This window comes from Tachyglossus aculeatus, chromosome 1 (genome assembly GCF_015852505.1).
Source record: "Tachyglossus aculeatus isolate mTacAcu1 chromosome 1, mTacAcu1.pri, whole genome shotgun sequence".
Lineage (NCBI taxonomy): Eukaryota > Metazoa > Chordata > Mammalia > Monotremata > Tachyglossidae > Tachyglossus > Tachyglossus aculeatus.
In genome coordinates, this window is record NC_052066.1 from 48,265,304 (window position 1) to 48,287,909 (window position 22,606).

At 44.5% G+C, this 22,606-nt stretch overlaps 1 protein-coding gene and 1 non-coding gene across 2 annotated transcripts in view; one reads left to right on the forward strand and one right to left on the reverse strand.

The window, feature by feature from the left end:
• Positions 1-22,606, forward strand: part of MCF2L2 (MCF.2 cell line derived transforming sequence-like 2) — a 491,086-nt gene that overhangs the window by 79,461 nt on the left and 389,019 nt on the right. The window lies entirely within an intron of this gene.
• On the reverse strand, positions 3,099-3,236 carry LOC119935924. The gene has a single exon (XR_005453526.1). It is a non-coding gene; the product is annotated as a small nucleolar RNA SNORA7 (small nucleolar RNA).

A 22,606-nucleotide genomic window follows, 5' to 3' on the forward strand; every position in this document is an offset into this window, starting at 1 on the left:
CGCAGTGAAGCTTACAGTCTAAAAGCAACATTTTCCCCATCCTGAGCTAGACCAATTCAGACTGAAAATCATTAGGTTGAGACTGGACAGACTGGGCTTTTTTTTCTATGGGGAGAGTTATTGATAGTACTTAATAGCACTGTACTAAAAGCTTGGGAGAGAGTTCAATAAAGTTAGCCTCCCCCTCTAGACTGTAAACCAGTTGTGGGCAGGGAACGTGTACCAGATCTGTTATATTGGACTGTCCCAAGCGCTTAGTACATTACTCTGTCCACAGTAAGCACTCAGTAAATTTGATTGAGTAGTAGACACAAAGCCCACTGTTGGGTAGGGACTGTCTCTATATGTTGCCAACTTGTACTTCCCAAGCGCTTAGTACAGTGCTCTGCACACAGTAAGCGCTCAATAAATACGATTGATGAAAGGAACTTACAAACTAGTAGGGGAGACCGACTGGTACATAGTTTACAGGTAGGAGAATGCAAATGTGATATTCTGATTACTGAGTGTTTAAATTGTGTAGTAAAATGATAATAATAATATTTATTGCGGTATTGAGAAGCAGCATGGCATAGTGGTTAGAGCACAGGCCTGGAAGTTAATAGGTCATAGGTTCTAATCTTATTTCTGCCACTTGTCTGATGTGTGACCTTGGGCAAATCACTTCACTTCTCTGTGCCTCAGTTACCTCATCTCTAAAATGGGGATTGAGACTGTGAGCCCCACGCGGGACGTGGGGCAGTGGAAAGAGCTCGGGCTTTGGAGTTGAAGGTCATGGGTTCAAATCCCAGCTCCACCAATTGTCAGCTGTGTGACTTTGGGCAAGTCACTTCACATCTCTGGGCCTCAGTTACTGCATCTGTAAAATGGGGATTAAGACTGTGAGCTCCCCCGTGGGACAACCTGATCACTTTGTAACCTCCCCAGCGCTTAGCACAGTGCTTTGCACATCGTAAGCACTTAATAAATGCTATTATTATTATTATTATTATTATCCCCATTTGCTTGTATCCACCCAGTGCTTAATCAATCAATCAATCAATCGTATTTATTGAGCTTAGTACAGCACCTGACACATAGTAAGTGCTTACAAATACCACAGTTATTATTATTATTATTTGTTAAAGCATATATTGTGCGCTACACACTGTACTAAGGGGTGAGGTAGAATCAAGATAATCAGTCAGATACAGTCTGTGTCCCAAATGGGGCTCACAGACTAAGTTGAGTTTATAAGTCGTTGTATATGTAAGTGCTATAGGTGGTTGTGAAGGGCTAAATCAATCAATCGTATTTATTGAGCACTTACTGTGTGCAGAGCACTGTACTAAGCGCTTGGGAAGTACAAGTTGGCAACATATAGAGACAGTCCCTATCCAACAGGGGATACAATCTAAGGGGAGGAGAAATTAATTGGTGAAGTCCCCCTGGAGAAGATGTAATTTTGGGAGTGTTTTGAGGATGTTTAGAAAAGCAGCCTGGAACTAAGGGAAAGAACACAGGCCCGGGATTCAGAAGGAGAGTATGAGGATATGCACATAAATGCTGTGGGGCTGGGGATGTGAAGAAAATCAAGTTCCTAAAGGTTACAGATCTTCAAGGGGTAGAGAAGCAGCGTGGCCTAGTGGATAGAGCACGGGCCTGGGAATCAGAAGGACCTGGTTTCAATCTTGGCTCTGCCAACTGCTTGTTTTGAGACCCTGAGCAAGTCACTTCACTTCTCTGGGCCTCAGTTACCTCATCTGTAAAATGGGGATTAAGACTGTGAGCCCCATGTTGGAACAGGGACCGTGTCCAACCCGATTAGCTTGTATCTTCTCCAGCGCTCCGCACAGTGCCTGGCACATAGTCAGTGTTTAACAAATACCATTAAAAACAGATGGAGAAAGCTATGGTGTGGGGCATATGAAGGGAAGAGAGTTCTTGGGAGGAAGAAAGATATGAGCGAGAGGTTGGAGGTTGGAGTGAAGAGAGCAAGGCTCAGTGAGGAGGTGATGTTGAGAGGAATGGAGAATGAGAGTCTGGTGTAGTGGAAAAAGTGGGGATAAGGAGCGGGGAGAGAACTGACTGAGCACATTGAAGCCGATGGTCGGGAGTTTCTGCTTTTTGGAGAGAGAAATGGGTAACCATTGAAGAGTTTTGAGGAGTGGGGAAACGTGCGCAGAATGACATTTTAGCAAAAATGATCTGGGCAGCGGAGTAACATGTGGGCTGGAAAGAGAAGGGACGGCATGGTCAGAGACCCATGAGAAAGCTGATGCGGTGCTCAAACCGGAATTTTTAGAGCATTTTAATAATAATAATAGCAATAATAATTATGGTATTTAAGTGCTTACTATGTGCTAAACACTGTTCTAAGCGCTGGAGTAGATACAAGGCAATCAGCTTGGACCCTGTCCTGTCCTTTCCCACATGGGGTTCACAGTTTCAATCCCCATTTCACAGGGGAGGTAACTGAGGCCCAGAGAAGTGAAGTGACTTACCTAAGGTCACACAGCAGACAAGTGATGAAATCAGGATTAGAACCCATGACCTTAGAGTCCCAAGCCCATGCTCTTGTTACTAGACCATGTTGCTTCTCCATTCGTTCATTCAATCGTATTTATTGAGCACTTATTGTATGCAGAGCACTTGGGAGAGTACATTACAACAATAAGCAGTCACGTTCCCTGCCCACAATTCTGAAGGCTCTTCGACGTGACTTATTAAGCAGGAGCTTAACGAGGACACGGGTCTCTGAGTGACTTTGGGAAAGTCACTTCACTTCTCTGTGCCTCAGTTCCCTCATCTGTAAAATGGGGATTGAGACTGGGAGCCCCATGTGGGACAAGCACTGTGTCTAAACTGATTCGCTTGTGTCTACCCCAGCGCTTAATAAAGTGCTTGGTGCATAGTAAGCGCTTAACAATTTTTTTGTCTTGTCTTATGCTGTTGAGTCGTCTCCAACTCATAGCAACACCATGGACACATCTCTCCCAGAACGCCCCACCTCCACCTCTAATTGTTCTGGTAGTGTATCCAGAGAGTTTTCTTTGTAAAAATATGGAAAAATACGGTTTACCATTGCCGCCTTCTACCCTCGACACTCTTTCATTTTGACTTGTAGCAGATTTCCTTCCACTCGCTAGCCACTGCCCAAGCTAGGAATGGAATGGGTAGGCCTCTGCTTGACTCTCCCTCCTGTAGTCGAGACTGGTAGAGTACTGGAAACTCTCCAGGTGTGACCCTGAGAGGAGGCTTAACAAATTCCACTATTATTATTATTACCTCCCTATAATAATAATAATAATAATGGTATTTATTAAGCGCTTACTATGTGCAAAGCACTGTTCTAAGCACTGGGGGGGATACAAGGTGATCAGGTTGTCCCATGTGGGGCTCACAGACTTAATCCCCACTTTACAGATGAGGTAACCGAGGCACAGAGAAGTGAAGTGACTTGCCCAAAGTCACACAGCTGACAAGTGGCGGAGCCGGGATTTGAACCCATGACCTCTGACTCCAAAGCCCGGGCTCTTTCCACTGAACCACACTGCTCAGAAGTAGCAGGCATTATTATCTCATATACATTACAGCCTTGCCTTTGGCAATAGTTCCCTGGAAAATGAAAGGTTTTTGATCAACTTTTGGTATTTGGAGTCCACCAGGAGATAGGACTCTGTCCCCCCTCTCTGCCCCACCCCCTCCTCCCCATCCCACCCCGCTCCCCACCCCACCACCTGTTCACTGTTAGGTTTGGAATAGAGCCAAAGTGGTCCTGCTTCAGGGAATAATCACTTTAATAATAATTGTGGTATTTGTTAAGCATTTATTATGTGACAGGCACTGTACTAAGCGCTGGGGTGGATACAAGTGAATCAGGTTGGACAGAGTCCCTTGTCCCACATGGGGCTCACAGTCGTAATCCCCATTTTACAGATGAGGGAACTGAGGCACGGGGAAGTGAAGTGACTTGCCTTATGTCACACAGCAGATAAGTGGCAGAGCTGGGATCAGAACCGAGGTCCTTTTGACTCCTAGGCCGTGCTCTATCCACTAGGACACATAATGTGGTCAAATGCTTAGTACAAGCATTTGTACTAAGCACTTAGTTCAAGTGCTTAGTACAGTGCTCTGCACATAGTAAGCGCTCAATAAATATGATTGATGAAATGGAAGCAGCATGAAATAGGGTTAGAGCACAGCCCTTGGAGTTAGTCAGAAGGTCATAGGTTCTAATCCTGGCTCTGCCACTTCATTCATTCATTCAATCCCATTTATTGAGCACTTACTGTAGGCAGAGCACTGTATTCATTCATTTATTCAATCATATTTATTGAGCACTTACTGTATGCAGAGCACTGTTCTAAGCGCTTGGGAAGTACAAGTCAGCAACCCAACAATGGGCTCACAGAATAGAAGGGGGAGACAGACAACAAAACAAAACATATAGACAGGTATCAAAACCGTCAGAACAAATAGAATTAAAGCTCTATGCACATCATTAACAAAATAAATAGAATAGTAAATAAGTACAAGTAAAATAAATAGAGTAATAAATCTGTACAAATGCATACAAGTGCTGTGAGAAGGGGAAGGAGGTAGAGCAGGGGGGATGGGGAGGAGGAGAGGAAAAAGGAGGCTCACTCTGGGAAGGCCTCCTGGAGGAGGTGAGCTCTCAGTAGGGCTTTGAAAGGAGGAAGAGACCTAGCTTGGTGGAGGGAGGACATTTCAGGCCAGGGGGAGGACGTGGGCTGGGGGTCGATGGTGGGACAGGCGAGAACGAGGCACAGTGAGGAGGTGAGCTGCGGCAGAGGAGCGGAAGGTGTGGGCTGAGCTGTAGAAGGAGAGAAGGGAGGTGAGGTAGGGCCGGGCGAGGTGATGGACAGCCTTGAAGCCCAGGGTGAGGAGTTTTTGCTTGATTCATAGGTTGACACGCAGCCACTGGAGATTTTTGAGGAGGAGAGTATCATGCCCAGAGCATTTCTGAACAAGGATAATCCAGACAGCAGACTGAAGTATAGACTGAAGTGGGCAGAGACAGGAGGATGGGAGATCAGAGCGCAGGCTGATGCAGTAATTCAGTCGGGATAGGATGAGAGATTGAACCAGCAAGGTAGCTGTTTGGATGGAGAAGAAAGGGCGGATCTTGGCGATGTTGTGGAGGTGAGACCGGCAGGTTCTGGTGACGGATTGGATGTGTGAGGTGAACGAGAGAGCGGAGTCAAGGATGACACCAAGTTTGCGGGCTTGTGAGTTGGGAAGGCTGGTAGTGCCGTCTACAGTGCCGGGAACATCAGGGAGAGGGCAGGGTTTGGGAGGGAAGATATGGAGTTCAGTCTTGGACTTGGGAAGTACAAGTCGGCAGCATATAGAGACGGTCCCTACCCAACAACAGGCTTACAGTCTAGAAGGGGGAGACAGATAACAAAACAAAAGACAGATAACAAAACGAAAGACAGATTCAGCTGAGGGTCTGGAAAATCCCAAGTGTGATGTCATTAAAGTGAATGTGGGACCAAGCCTGAGCTGCAACTAAAGAAACTTGTTGACCCCGGGAACATTATTATTAATAATTATAATAACATTACACCCACTGTACTAAGCACTGGGGTGGATACAGGCAAATCGGGTCAAATCAGGTTGGACACAGTCCCGGTTCCACACAGGGCTCAATGTCTCAATCCCCATTTTATTAATGAGGTAAGCAAGGCATAGAGGTGGCTTTCAAATGCTCTGAGCATGTCACCCCACGCCTCAAAAATCTCCAGTCATTGCCTGTCAACCTTTGTATGAAGCAAAAACTCCTCACTATTGGCTTCTAAGCTCTCCATCCCCTGGCCCCCTCCTACCTCACCTCCCTTCTCTCCTTCTCCAGCCCAGCCCGCACCCTCCGCTCCTCTGTCGCTAACCTCTTCACTGTGCCTCGTTCTCACCTGTCCCGCCGTCGGCCCCTGGCCCACATCCTACCTCTGGCCTGGAATGCCGTCCCTCCGTACATCTGCCAAGCTAGCTCTCTTCCTCCCTTCAAAGCCCTACTGAGAGCTCACCTCCTCCAGGAGGCCTTCCCAGACTGAGCCCCCCTTTTCCTCTGTTCCTCTTCCCCTGCCCATCACCACTACCCCCTCCCTCTGCTCGCCCCACAGCACTTGTGTATATATGTTCATATTTATTATTCCATTTATTTTATTAATGATGTGTAGATATCTATAATGCTATTTTTTATATTGATGCTATTGATGCCTGTCTAGTTGTTTTGATTTGTTGTCTGTCTCCCTGTTCTAGACTGTGAGCCCGTTGTTGGGTAGGGATTGTCTCTATTTGTTGCCGGATTGTACTTTCCAAGAACTTAATACAGTGCTCTGCACACAGTAAGTGCTCAATAAATATGATTGAATGAATGAAGTGACTTGCCCAAGTTCACCCAGCAGGCAAGTGGCGGAGATAGTATCAGAACTTGGGTCCTTCTGACTCTCAAGCCTTCATTCTCTCCACTAGACCCCATTAGCCTTGTCTGCATGGATGTTCAGTGTTCCAGCTAGCATCGTGTACCAACTTAGGTTTTCTCTTTGTTGACTTAGATCAAAAAATGCATTTTCTCCTGGAAAATCCCATTCAAAAAAATTCCCCGAACCCCATGCGGGCTCCTATTTCTACTCTTCTCCATCCTGAAAAGTATCCTTTAATTTCTACTCTTTGTTTGCAATAGTTTAGATAGTTTACATGGATTGGAAGATTTAAGGGATTGGAGCAGCGTGTTGGAGTTCAGTTTTATGGATTTAAGAATGATCTACTACCCCCAAATACCCATGAAGTAGCTATGAAGTGACGTAGGTACCTTCAAAGGATGTCTTTGAAGCTGTCTCCTGCATCCTTTTGACACCTAACAACCCTTCTGGAAAGAAAATGGGAAGACACTGAGTGAATAATTTTAAAGTTGAGGTTCTTGAGGCGGCTTGGCATAAACCAAGGACACTCGAGAGAGGAGAAAATATGGTTTTGGATAAAAGCGGTGGGTGTTGCAAATCATAGCAAAGGAAAGAGGGAGAGAGAAAGAGGGAGTCATGGGAGAATTTGATGACTCCCCCTGCCCCCCCGCCTTTTTTTTTTTTAAATGTCAGCCAAGGAGCATATCTAATTTGGAGGAGTGGCGAAATTAGGACCTCCAGATCTGGAGACAGATGGAAGACAGGAAGAAAGAGACCATTCCTAACTCATTTGCTTCAAGATGTTACGATAATTAAGATTTTGGGGTTAGCGGTGAAACTGATACGAGGAAGAAGAGTCTTATCCCTTGACGGGAAGGGGTTGAGAGACCCTGTGCATCTCTTTGGGGGCGACCTTGCTGAGAAGCAGTAATAATAATAATAATAATGGTATTAAGCGCTTACTATGTGCCAAGCACTGTTCTAAGTGCTGGGGGGGGGATACAAGGTGATCAGGTTGTCCCATGTGGGGCTCACAGTCTTAAACCCCATTTTGCAGATGAGGGAACTGAGGCACAGAGATCAATCAATCAATCAATTGTATTTATTGAGCACTTACTGTGTGCAGAGCACTGTACTAAGCGCTTGGGAAGTACAAGTTGGCAACATATAGAGACAGTCCCTACCCAACAGTGGGCTCACAGTCTAAAAGGGGGAGACAGAGAACAAAACCAAACATACTAACAAAATAACATAAATAGAATAGATATGTACAGGTAAAATAAATAAATAAATAAATAAATAAATAAATAGAGTAATAAATAAGTACAAACATATATACATATATACAGGTGCTGTGGGGAAGGGAAGGAGGTAAGATGGGGGGATGGAGAGGGGGATGAGGGGGAGAGGAAGGAAGGGGTTCAGTCTGGGAAGGCCTCCTGGAGGAGGTGAGCTCTCGGTAGGGCCTTGAAGAGATGGTAAGTGACTTGCCCAAAGTCACACTGCTGACAAGTGGTGGAGCCAGGATTAGAACCCATGACCTCTGACTCCCAAGCCCAGGCTCTTTCCACTGAGGCACGCTGCTTCTCTATGTGGCCTAGTGGAAAGAACACAAGCTTGGGAGTCAGAAGCCCTGGCTTCTAATCTTGGCTCTGCCACTTGCCTGCCGGGTGACCTTGGGCAGGCCACTTTAACTTCTCTGTGCCTCAGTTTCTTCATCTGTAAGATGAGGATACAATACATATCCTTCCCACTTACACTGTGAGCCCCAAGTGGGACAGTGTCTTATCCAACCTGATTAACTCACATCTACACCAGTGTTTAGTATGGTCCATGGCACGTGTGTCTGTTTATTGATGCATTGTTCTCTCTCGAGCGCTTAGTACAGTGATCTGCACACAGTGAGCACTCAATACATATGATTGAACGAACATACTGAGCTTCTCGTGGGCCGGAAAAGTGTCCATCAGCTTTGCTGTACTCTCTCAAGCGCTTAGTACAGTGATCTGCACACAGTAAGCGCTCAATAAATATGATTGAATGAACATACTGAGCTCCTTGTGGGCAGGAAAAGTGTCTATCAGCTTTCCTGCACTCTCTCAAGCGCTTAGTACAGTGCTCTAGGCAGAGTAAGCACTCAATAAATATCATCAACTGATTGATAGTAAGTGCTGAACAAATGCCATAAAAAAAAAATCCAGGAAAGGAGAGGAGAACCTGGAAAGAGCCTTTACTTTAGGAGGAAAAAAAGCAAACAAAATAGTGCCACTCAATTAGTACCATTTCTGGACTCCGGGCACATGCAATTTGTTCTTTTAAAAATTAATACATCCTTTTAGGTAGTGTGATCAATCAATCAGTTGTATTTATTGAGCACTTACCGTGTGCAGAGCATTGTACTAAGCACTTGGGAGAATTCACTATAACTGGCTTGACATGATCCCTGCCCACAAGGAGCTTACAGTTTAGAGATTTGTGTGTGTGTGTGTGTGTGTGTGTGTGTGTGTTTGTGTGTGTTTGTGTGTGTGTTTTATGGCATTTGTTAAACGCTTACTACGTGTTGAGCACTGTTCTCAGCACTGGGGCAGATACAAGTTAATCAGGCCGAATACCATCCCTGTCCTAAAGGGAACTCCTCACAGTCTAAGTAGGAGGGAGAGCAGATATTGAATCTCCATTTTGCAGTTGAGGAAACTGAGGCACAGAGAACTTAAGTGACTTTCCGAAGGTCACACAGCAGGAAGTGGCAGAGACGGGATTAGAACCCAGGTCCTCCAGCTCCCAGGCCCAGGTTTTACCAACTAGGCTATGCGTTGCTTCCCTTCAGTTTCTTCAGTGAATTAGACTAGGTTTCCTTGGAGATCAGGTAAGTCCTGAAGTAGAGAATCAGCATGGCCTAGTGGATAAGAGCACGGTTCTGGGAGTCAGAAGGACCTGAGTTCTAATCCTGGCTCTGCCACGTGTCTGCTCTGTGACCTTGGCCAAGTCACCTCACTGCCTCAGTTCCCTCAGCTGTCAAATGGGGAATAAGATTGAGAGTCCCACATGGGACAGAGACGGTGTCCAATTCAACTATCGTGTATCTACCTCAACACTCAGAACAGCAGCTGGCACATAATAAGTGCTTAACAAATACCAGAATTATTATGATTAACTGCCGGTCATCACCTGCTAGACCTTCCCAGTGACACGGGGAGATAGCAACCATAGAGCAAGGCTATTTCCTCTCACCATTCTGGCTTCTTCCAGAATGTGTTGCTCTATGTGTTGCCGACTTGTACTTCCCAAACGCTTAGTACAGAGCTCTGCACACAGTAAGCACTCAATAAATACAATTGATCGATTGATTGATTGATTCTTCCGAGAACCTTGGGTGCTCCTCATTCCCTGAATGTGGATGCTCTCAACTTCTTATTGGAGGGCAGAGATCGTGGATTTGGTACATCCTGGAAACATCTACCCTCTGGTGCTCAGTAAATATTATCTAATGACGGTCATAAATATTGCTTTTTACATGCTATGCATTATGGTTTATCTGACTGTCTTTCTGGGCATATTATTGCTGAATGCAAAGCAATATGGCCTAGAGGAAAGCGCTCCTACCTTGGCATTTAGACTGTAAACTCATTGTAGATGTGCAGCGTGGCTCAGTGGAAAGAGCCCGGGCTTTGGAGTCAGAGGTCATGGGTTCGAATCCCGACTCCCCCACATGTCTGCTGTGTGACCTTGGGCAAGTCACTTAACTTCTCGGAGCCTCAGTTACCTCATCTGTAAAATGGGGATGATGACTGTGAGCCCCACGCGGGGCAACCTGATCACCTTGTATCCCCCCCCAGCGCTTAGAACAGTGCTTTGCACATAGTAAGCGCTTAACAAATGCCATTATCAGTGCTTAGAACAGTGCTCTGCGTCATCATCATCATCATCAATCGTATTTATTGAGCGCTTACTGTGTGCAGAGCACTGTACTAAGCGCTTAGGAAGTACAATTTGGCAACATATAGAGACAGTCCCTACCCAACAGTGGGCTCACAGTCTAAAAGACTGTGCACCTAGTAAGCGCTTAACAAATGCCATTATTATTATTATTGTGGTCAGGGAAAGTATCTGTTATATTGTTCTGTCCCAAGCTCTAAGTATAGTGCTCTGCACACAGTAAGCTCTCAATAAATAAAATTGGCTGAGTCGGAGGACATGGGTTCTAATTCAGACTCTGTCAACTGCTTGTTGTGTGACCTTGGGTAAGTCACTTAACCTCTCTGGGCTTCAGTTTTGTCAGGTGTAAAATGGGAATTAAGTGCTTAGACTGTGGGCCCAGAGTGGGACAGGGACTGTGTCTAATCTGAATAACTTGTGTCCCAGTATGTAGAGCGGTGCTCGATATATATACAATACAAACAAATACAATAATAGTGATAATAAAAAGAACATAACTGGTCACATTGAAAATTTTTCTTGGACACTGTGTTAGCTCTGCAGTCCGTAGCCCCTCGGATAAACTGGTGTTTATACTGCCATTTTCACGTTTGAGCAGTTTACTTTTTAATGTAAAAATGAACAAGTGTCAAGAATTTGCATAGATTTTTGAAGCTAAAGGGCGAATCAGTACATTTGAAAAAAGGGCAAGTATTGTAGTGTCTGGCACCGCTGTTATGGCCCAAGATTGTCTCCTTGACGTACGTGACTGGACGAGCGATCATCAAATAAAGAGAGAGCTTAGAATGATCTGTGTTTATTTTCCAGTAGATTGTGTTTGCTTTACGGTACGTATTGCATTTCGATGTTCAGCACACCTAAAAACAACTGTACTGTGTCAAGGAAGCTGGTGTTCATCTCGTGACTCATTGGGGCAATTGGGAGTTAGTTGGAGAGGACTGCGATCTTCCCTTGATTTCCTGTTTTTTTTTAAAAAAATGGTATTAGTTAAGCGCTTACTAAGTACCAGGCACTGTACTAAGCCCTGGGGTAGATACAAGCTAATTGGGTTGGACACAGTCCATGCCCCACGTGGAGTTCGCCGTCTTTCCTACTAAAATTTTATTTTATTTTGTTAGTATGTTTGGTTTTGTTCTCTGTCTCCCCCTTTTAGACTGTGAGCCCACTGTTGGGTAGGGACTGTCTCTATATGTTGCCAATTTGTACTTCTCAAGCGCTTAGTACAGTGCTCTGCACATAGTAAGCACTCAATAAATACGATTGATGATGATGATGATGATGATAAAATAACAGTTCTCAAATGCCACCCTTGCTAATAAGGAGCTTTCTTAAAGAGGGACTTTTCAAGGGGACTGCTGAACCCATTCTAAACTAATTCCTGTGCTAATGCTTTTTTAAAAATGGTATTTGTTAAGCACTTACTATATGCCAGGCTCTGTTCTAGGTCCTGGATTAGAGAACAAAGTAATCAGACTGGACACAGAAATGGGGCTCACGGTTTTAGTCCCCATTTTATAGATGAGGTAGCTGAGGCACAGAGAAGTGAAGTGACTTGCCCAGGGTCATACAGCAGAGTGGGATTAGAACCCAGGTCCTTCTGACTCCGAGGCCCACACTCTATCCACTAGACCCCACTGCTTGGATCTGTAATAATAAAATAATAATAATAATAATAATAATAATAATAATAGTAATAATAATAATAATAACAATAATGGCATTTGTTAAGCGCTTACTATGTGCAAAGCACTGTTCTAAGTGCTGTATCCTATAATCAATCGTATTTATTGAGCGCTTACTGTGTGCAGAGCACTGTACTATAGGCATTTGATATTTGCCTCACCCGCATCCCCACCTCACTGAGGTACCTAATCTCTAAATTATATCAATCAATCAATCAATCAATCGTATTTATTGAGCGCTTACTGTGTGCAGAGCACTGTACTAAGCGCTTGGGAAGTACAAGTTGGCAACATATAGAGACGGTCCCTACCCAACAGTGGGCTCACAGTCTAGAAGTTTGTATTGTAACAATAAATTATGTATTATAAATCATTTATTTATATTGATGTTGGTCTCCTCCTCTAAACTGTAAGCTCATTAACATGTCTGCTACATGTATTGAAGCAGCGTGGCTCAGTGGAAAGAGCCCGGGCTTTGGAGTCAGAGGTCATGGGTTCAAATCCCGGCTCTGCCAATTGTCAGCAGTGTGACTTTGGGCAAGTCACTTAACTTCTCTGTGCCTCAGTTACCTCATCTGTAAAATGAGGATTAAGACTGTGAGCCCCCTTTGGGACAACTTGATCACCTTGTAACCTCCCCAGCGCTTAGAACAGTGCTTTGCACATAGTAAGCGCTTAATAAATGCCACCATTATTATTATTATTATTATTATTGTACTCACCCAAGGGCTTAGAATACTGCTCTGCACATAGTAGTGCACAAGCAGCGTGGCTCAGTGCAAAGAGCCCGGGCTTTGGAGTCAGAGGTCGGGGGTTCAAATCCCGGCTCCGCCAACTGTCAGCTGGGCGACTTTGGGCAAGTCACTTCACTTCTCAGGGCCTTAGTTCCCTCATCTGTAAAATGGGGATTAAGACTGTGAGCCCCCCGTGGGACAACCTGATCACCTTGTAACCTCCCCAGCGCTTAGAATAGTGCTTTGCACATTGTAAGTGCTTAACAGATACCATTAATAAATAAATAAATAAATACCACTGATTGATCAGACAATGGAGTTTGCTGCAGCTCAGTCAAGGCATAAGGGGACAGCACTTATGTCAATAATGGTAATTTCTTTGTACTGATGTCAGTCTCCTCTCACTCTAGACCATAAGCTCACTGTGGGCAGGGAATGTGTCTGTTTATTATTGTATTGTACTCTCCCAAGCGCTTGAAGCAGCGTGGCTCAGTGGAAAGAGCACGGGCTTGGGAGTCAGAGGTCATGGGTTCTAATCCCACCTCCACCACTTGTCAGCTGGGTGACTTTGGGGAAGTCACTTCACTTCTCTGGGCCTCAGTTACATCATCTGTAAAACAGGGATGAAGACTGTGAGCCCCACGTGGGACAACCTGATGACCTTGTATCCTCCCCAGTGCTTAGAACAGTGCTTGGCACGTAGTAAGCACTTAATACCATCATTATTATCAGTGCTTAGAACTGTGATTGGCAGATAGTAAGTGCTTAACAAATACCATTATTATTATTACAGTACTCTGCATCATCATCATCAATCGTATTTATTGAGCGCTTACTTTGTGCAGAGCACTGTACTAAGCACTTGGGAAGTACAAATTGGCAACATATAGAGACAGTCCCTACCCAACAGTGGGCTCACTGCACATAGTAGGCGCTCAATAAATCAGACCCCTGGTGGCGTAGTAGCTAGAGCGTGGGCCTGGGAATCAGAAGGTCATGGGTTCTAATCCTATCTCCAACACTTGTCCGCTGTGTGACCTTGGGTAAGTCACTTCACTTCTCCATGCCTCAGTTACCTCATCTGTAAAATGGGGGTTGAGACTGTGAGCCCCGTGTGGGACAGGGACTGTGTCCAACCCCATTTGATTGTAGCTATCCCAGCACTTAGTACAGTGTCTGACACACAGTAAGGGCTTAACAAATACCATAATAATTATTGTTATGATTATTATAAATCCAAGTGCTTAGTACAGTGCTCTGCACACAGTAAGTGCTCAATACAATACAATACACGCTAACAAGCAGCGTGGCTCAGTGGAAAGAGCCCGGGTTTTGGAGTCAGAGGTCATGGGTTCAAATCCCGGCTCCACCACTTGTCAGCTGTGTGACTTTGGGCAAGTCACTTCACTACTTTGGGCAAGTCACTTCACTTCTCCGGGCCTCACAGTTCCCTCATCTGTAAAATGGGGATGAAGACTGTGAGCCCCACGTGGGACAACCTGATCACCTTGGAACCTCCCCAGCGCTTAGAACAGTGCTTTGCACATAGTAAGCGCTTAATAAATGCCATCATCATTAATGTATGCGATTGTGAGCCCGCTGTTGGGTAGGGACCGTCTCTGTATGTTGCCAACTTGTACTTCCCAAGCGCTTAGTACAGTGCTCTGCACACAGTAAGCGCTCAATAAATACGATTGAATGAATAAATGAGTGAGTGAGTGAATGAATGAATGAATGAATGAATGAATGAATGAATGAATGAATGAATGCCATGGCTCTGGAAGGATACAGCGTGTATGTAGAGCGCCACCTGCTGCCTGATCACAGCCATTTCTCCCATTTCCAGATTTAATTCAGACTATTTTTAACGTGGCATCTTCTAGGCGAGTCATTTAGTTATTATTGAACCCTTATGGTGTGCAGAGCACTGTACTAGACGCTGGGGAGACTACAGTATAACCATATGACAGACACACTTCCCGAGGATGATGTCAGTCAGTCACACTCAGACTATTTTTAACCTGGCATCTTCTAGGCGAGTCAGTCAGTTATTATTGAACCTTATTTGTGTGCAGAGCACTGTACTAGGTGCTGGGGAGAGTACAGTGTATCAGTATGACAGACATACTTCCCGAGGATGATGTCAGTCAGTCACACTCAGACTATTTTTAACCTGGCATCTTCTAGGCGAGTCAGTCAGTTATTATTGAACCCTATTGTGTGCAGAGCACTGTACCAGGTGCTGGGGAGAGTACAGTATAACAATATGACAGACACACTTCCCGAGGATGATGTTAGTCAGTCATACTCAAACTATTTTTAACCTGGCATCTTCTAGGCGAGTCAGTCAATTATTATTGAACCCTTATTGTGTGCAGAGCACTGTACTAGGCGCTGGGGAGAGTACAGTATAACAATATGACAGACACACTTCCAGAGGATGATGTTAGTCAGTCATACTCAGAATATTTTTAACCTGGCATCTTCTAGGCGAGTCAGTCAGTTATTATTGAATCCTTATTGTGTGCAGAGCACTGTACTAGGCGCTGGGGAGAGTACAGTATAACAATATGACAGACACACTTCCAGAGGATGATGTTAGTCAGTCATACTCAGAATATTTTTAACCTGGCATCTTCTAGGCGAGTCAGTCAGTTATTATTGAATCCTTATTGTGTGCAGAGCACTGTACTAGGTGCTGGGGAGAGTACAGTATCAATCAATCAATCATATTTATTGAGTGCTTACTGTGTGCAGAGCACTGTACTAAGCGCTTGGGAAGTACAAGTTGGCAACGTATAGAGACAGTCCCTACCCAACAGTGGGCTCACAGTCTAGAAGGGGGAGCCAGAGAACAAAACCAAACATACTAACAAAATAAAATAAATAGAATAGATATGTACAAGTAAAATAAATAGAGTAATAAATATGTACAAACATATATACATATATACAGGTGCAGTGGGGAAGGGAAGGAGGTAAGATGGAGGGGCTGGAGGGGGGACGAGGGGGAGAGGAAGGAAGGGGCTCAGTGTGGGAAGGCCTCCTGGAGGAGGTGAGCTCTCAGCAGGACCTTGAAGGGAGGAAGAGAGCTAGCTTGGCGGATGGGCAGAGGGAGGGCATTCCAGGCCCGGGGGATGACGTGGGCCGGGGGTCGATCAGTATGACAGACATACTTCCCGAGGATAATCATCAATCGTATTTATTGAGCGCTTACTGTGTGCAGGGCACTGTACTAAGCGCTTGGGAAGTACAAATTGGCAACATACCCTACCCAACAGTGGGCTCACAGTCTAAAAGAGTCAGTCATATCCAGACTATTTTTAACCTGGCATCTTCTAGGCGAGTCAGTTATTATTGAACCCTTGTTGTGTGCAGAGCACTGTACTAGGCGCTGGGGAGAGTACAGTATATCAGTATGACAGACACACTTCCCGAGGATAATGATAGTCAGTCAGTCAACTGTATTTACTGAGCGCTTACTGTGTGCAGAGCAGCGTGGCTCAGTGGAAAGAGCCCGGGCTTTGGAGTCAGAGGTTGCGGGTTCAAATCTTGGCTCCACCACCTGTCAGCTGTGTGACCTGGGGCAAGTCACTTAACTTCTCTGGGCCTCAGTTCCCTCATCTGTAAAATGGGGATTTTATTTCTGTTTATTCTGATGACTTGACACCTGTCCACATGTTTTGTTTTGTTGTCTATCTCCCCCTTCTAGACTGTGAGCTCTGTGTTGGGTAGGGACCATCACTATATGTTGCCAACTTGTACTTCCCAAGCGCTTAGTACAGTGCTCTGCACACACTAAGTGCTCAATGAATACGATTGAATGAATGAATGAATGATTAAGACTGTGAGCCCCCTGTGGGACAACCTGATCACCTTATAACCTCCCCAGTACTTAGAACAGTGCTTTGCACATAGTAAGTGCTTAATAAATGCCATCATCATCATCGTCATCATTATACTAGCACTTGGGAGAGCACAGTACAGCAATATAACAGGCACCCTCCCTGCCCACAACGAGCTTACAGTCTAGCGGGGGAGACAGAAATTAATAGAAATAAATAAATGACAGATATGTACATAAGTACATATCTTAGGAGAAGCAGCGTGGCTCAGCGGAAAAAGCCTGGGCTTTGGAGTCAGAGGTCATGGGTTCAAATCCCAGCTCTGCCAATTGTCAGTTGTGTGACTGGGCAAGTCACTTAACTTCTCTGTGCCTCAGTTACCTCATCTGTAAAATGGGGATTAAGACTGTGAGCCCCCTGTGGGACAACGTGATCACCTTGTAACCACCCCAGCGCTTAGAACAGAGCTTTGCACATAGTAAGCGCTTAATAGATGCCATTATTATTATTATAAGTGCCGTGGGACTGGGATGGGGGATGAATAAAGGGAGCAAGTCAGGGTGACGCAGAAGGGAGTGGGAGAAGAGGAAAGGAGGGCAGATGTTCAGTTTGGCTGTTAGTGACAATCAATCAATCAATCAATCAATCGTATTTATTAAGCGCTTACTGTGTGCAGAGCACTGTACTAAGCGCTTGGGAAGTACAAGTTGGCAACGTATAGAGACAGTCCCTACCCAACAGTGGGCTCACAGTCTAAAAGGGACTGTGACAGGGATTTTCTTCACCAGTTCTTGCAGTCCCACTCTCCCAGGATGGGGATTCATGTCTTCTGCTCCCACTTCTGGCCCGGAGGGTTGGGACATTTAATAATAATAATAATAATGATGGCATTTATTAAGCGCTTACTATGTGCAAGGCACTGTTCAAAGCGCTGGGGGGTATACAAGGTGATCAGTTTGTCCCACAGGGGGCTTACAGTCTTCATCCCCATGTTATAGATGAGGTAACTGAGGCCCAGAGGAGTTAAGTGACTTGCCCAAAGTCACACAGCTGACAAGTGGCAGAACCAGAATTCGAAACCATGACCCCTGACTCCATAGTCCGTGTTCTTTCCACTGAGCCACGCTGCTTCTCTAGAGACCGAGAGAGGATATTGTGTAATTTCCTTATGGGCAGGAAGCATGTCTGCTAATTCTGTTGTATTGTACCCTGCCAAGCTCTTAGTAAACGCTCAGTAAATACCATTGATTGATTCAGTCATTTATTAATGCCTGCTTCATTTTTATAGTTTTTTTTCTGGATTTGTGGCATCAGCATGTATTGGAGAATCTTCCAGGAATAAGCAGCAGGCAGCCATTAGCACGGTAATTTTTCCAGCATCCAGTACCTTATATATATAGATATATATATAGATATCTATCTAGATAGATATCTATCTATATAGATATTATATAGATAGATATCTATATATATATATATATCTACAGCCCAGGAGGGGTTTAAAACTCAATGTTAATCTTCAATTTTTGTAGAACATTGAGCTGGAGCAGCACTGAGATGGTGACCCAGGAAATATCCGTGGCTCAAGATTTAATAAGCTGTATGTCTTAGTTTCTGCAGAAATTTGCATAAAAATCTGAGCAGCCTTGTCCAATTTAGGAGGAAGGAAAAAAAAAATAAGCTTAAAGGAAGCCCAAGCATTTGAGCTAGTAAGATTGCCTGGAAAATTGGTTTATTGATCATTTAGCCCCATTACGTCTCTAGGACCAAGCTAATTTTAGTTTGGATCATGTGATCTTGAAGTCGGATTGTATTGTGCAAGTTAGCATTTTTACAATTAATTTTGAAATAGGAAAAAAAATCAAATAACTGTAGGGTTTTCATTTTCTTCTGGTCCTTAATGTTGAAAACTTATGTTGCCAACTTGTACTTCCCAAGCGCTTAGTACAGTGCTCTGCACACAGTAAGCGCTCAATAAATATGATTGATTGATTGATTGAAAACTAATAAATGAACCTCACGTGAAGGAAAACGTTCACCTCTGCCATTGATGGTCTGAATAGACTCCCCCACTGGGTTTTAGGATATTTTCAGTTTGGTTTGTGACACCCAGCTTTACATTACTGGACTGCTGATCTGGTTAATTTTGCTTTGGCCTAGCAGGAAAAGCCTGGGCTTGGAAGTCAGGGACCTGGGTTCTAATTCTGGCTCTGCCTCTTGCCTGCTGTGGGATCTTGGGCAAGTCACATAACTTTGCAGTGCCTCAGGTTCCTCATCTGTAAGATGGGGATTCAAGATCTGTTCTCCCTTCTCCCCCTTCTAGACTGTGAGCCTGTTGTTGGATAGAGACCGTCTCTATATGTTGCCTATTTGTACTTCCCAAGCGCTTAGTACAGTGCTCTGCACACAGTAAGCGCTCAATGAATATGATTGAATGAATGAATGACTACTTAGACTTTGAGCCCCATGTGGGATAAAGACCGTGTCCAATCAGATGATCTTGTTTTTACCCCAGTGTTTAGTACAGTGCTTGGCACAGTCATTATCCATCGTCATCATTATCACAAATATCACAGTCGTTATTACTACTAATCTACCGACTCTTGGAAACATCAAAGTCTCAGCTATTGCTGGAAACAGGAATCAGACTGAATTGAATGACTGAATTCGTTTACCCCATCCATACCCCGATTTGCTTATATCCACCCCAGTGCCTAGTAAGCACTTAACAAATACCAGAATTATTATTATTATTGTAGTAAGTGCTCAATAAATACCATTGATTGATTAGTATGGTAGGCCTGAGGGTGCCAAGGTGTAAACACCCATCAAATTAATAAATGTTAAGAATAAGCATCGATTGACGCATTGCACTTTAATTCATTCACTCATTCAATAGTATTTATTGAGCGCTTACTCTGTGCAGAGCACTGTACTAAGCGCTTGGGAAGTACAAGTTGGCAACATATAGAGACGGTCCCTACCCAACAACGGGCTCACAGTCTAGAAGATGAATAAGAGGAATGGGTCAACACCCATTCATTCATTCAATCATATGTATTGAGCATTTACTGTGTGCAGAGCACTGTACTAAGTGCTTGGGAAAGTACAATACAAAAATAAACAGTGACATTTCCTGCTCACAATGAGCTTACAGTCTAGATGGGGGGAGACAAACATCAATACAAATATATAGAATTTCCCGACATGCAAAGGGAGTCTAATCCGTCCTTTCCTCTCCTTTCAAACTGCTACCACATATATAATAATAATAATAATCGTGGTATTTCTTAAGTGCTTACTATGTGCCAAGCACTGTTCTAAGCGCTGGGGGTGGGGCTACAAGGTATACAAGGTTGTCCCACGTGGGGCTCACAGTCTTAATCCCCATTTTACAGATGAGGGAACTGAGGCCCAGAGAAGTTAAGTGACTTGCCCAGAGTCACACAGCTGACAAGTGGCAGAGTCGGGATTAGAACCCATGACCTCTGACTCCCATGCCCGTGCTCTTTCCACTGAGCCACACTGCTTCTCAAAAATGTAATGTGTCAGAAGTGGGATTTGAACCCATGCCTCCATACGGAGACCAGAACACCCATTCCGGGGAAGGAAATCTCCTTGAGTCTGGTTCCTTTGACAACTCCAAGCAATCAATCAATCAATCAATCAATCGTATTTATTGAGCGCTTACTGTGTGCAGAGCACTGTACTAAGCGCTTGGGAAGTACAAGTTGGCAACAAATAGAGACAGTCCCTACCCAACAGTGGGCTCACAGCCTAGAAGACTAGAAGCACTTATCCTAGCCTGCCTTGATTAGTGCATGAGGCTGCTTGCTGAAGTCCCTGCCTCCTGTATCTCCCCACTCCAGTCCATGGTTCACTCTGCTGCCCAGAACATTTTTAATAATAATAATAATAATAATAATAATAATAATGGTATTTGTTAAGCGCCTACTATGTGCAAAGCACTGTTCTAAGTGCGGGGGGGGCGGATACAAGGTGATCAGATTGTCCCACGTGGGGCTCACAGTCTTAATCCCCATTTGACTACCCACTGTTGGGTAGGGACTGTCTCTATATGTTGCCAATTTGTACTTCCCAAGAGCTTAGTACAGTGCTCTGCACATAGTAAGCATTCAATAAATACGATTGATGATGATGATGATGACAGATGAGGTAACTGAGGCCCAGAGAAGTGAAGTGACTTGCCCAAAGTCACACAGCTGACAATTGGTGGAGCCAGGATTTGAACCCATGACCTCTGACTCCAAAGCCCGGGCTCTTTCCACTGAGCCACGCTGCTTCTCTAATGTTTTTTCTACAAAAACATTCAGTCCATGTTTCCCCACTCCTCAGAGAACCTCCAGTGGTTGCCCATCCACCTCTACATCAAAGAGAAACTCCTGCAATCAGGATTAAAGCAAGTCAATCACCTTGCCCCCTCCTACCTAACCTCACTGCTCTCCTGATATAACCCAGCCCACACACTTTGCTTCTTTAATCAATCAATCGTATTTATTGAGTGCTTACTGTGTGCAGAGCACTATACTAAGCGCTTGGGAAGTGCAAATTGGCAACACATAGAGACAGTCCCTACCCAACAGTGGGCTCACAGTCTAAAAGGGGGAGACAGAGAACAAAACCAAACATACTAACAAAATAAAATAAATAGAATAGAATAGATATGTACAAGGAAAATAGAGTAAATAAATAGAGTAATGAATATGTACAAACATATATGCCAACCAACTGTACCTCAATCTCGTCTATCTCACTGCCGACCTCTCACACTCATATCCTGCCCCTGGCCTGGAACAGCCTCTCTCTTCATAGCCAATAGATAATTACTCTCCCCCACTTCAAAGCCTTATTGAAGGCACATCTCCTCCACGAGGCCTTCCCTGACTAAGTCCTCCTTTCCTTTTCTTCCACTCCCTTCTCCATCACCCTGACTCGCTCCCTTTATTCATTCCCTCCCCACCTGCCAGCCCCACAGCACTTCCGTACAGAGAAGGAGCGTGGCTCAGTGGAAAGAGCACGGGCTTTGGAGTGTGAACCCGCTGTTGGGTAGGGACCGTCTCTATACGTTGCCAACTTGTACTTCCCAAGCGCTAGGTACAGTGCTCTGCACACAGTAAGCGCTCAATAAATACGGTTGAATGAATGAATGAATGAGTCAGAGGTCATGGGTTCAAACCCCGGCTCCGCCAATTGTCAGCTGTGTGACTTTGGGCAAGTCACTTAATAATAATAATAATAATAATAATAATGGCATTTATTAAGTGCTTACTATGTGCAAAGCACTGTTCTAAGCGCTGGGGAGGTTACAAGGTGATCAGGTTGTCCCACGTGGGGCTCACAGTCTTTATCCCCATTTTACAGATGAGGTAACTGAGGCCCAGAGAAGTTAAATGACCTGCCCAAAGTCACACAGCTGACAAGTGGTGGAGCCGGGATTTGAACCCATGACCTCAACTTCTTCTCTGGGCCTCAATTACCTCATCTGTAAAATGGGGATTAATCAATCAATCAATCAGTCGTATTCATTGAGCGCTTACTGTGTGCAGAGCACTGTACTAAGCGCTTGGGAAATACAAGTTGGCAACATATAGAGACAGTCCCTACCCAACAGTGGGCTCACAGTCTAGAAGGGGGAGATTAAGACTGTGAGCCCCTCCATGGGACAAACTGATCACCTTATAACCTCCTCAGCACTTAGAACAGTGCTTTGCATGTAGTAAGCGCTTAATATATGCCATTATTATAATTATATCCATAATATGTCCATAATTAATTATTTTATATTAGTGCCTGTCTCCCTATCTAGACTGTAAGCTCACTGTGGGCTGGGGAATGTGTCTGTTCTATTGTTATAGCATACTCTCCCTAGTTAGTACAGGGCTCTGCACACAGCAAATGAGGGACCAAATGAGATCCCATATTACCTCCTTCCCTTCCCCACTGCACCTGTATATATGTATATATGTTTGTACATATTTGTT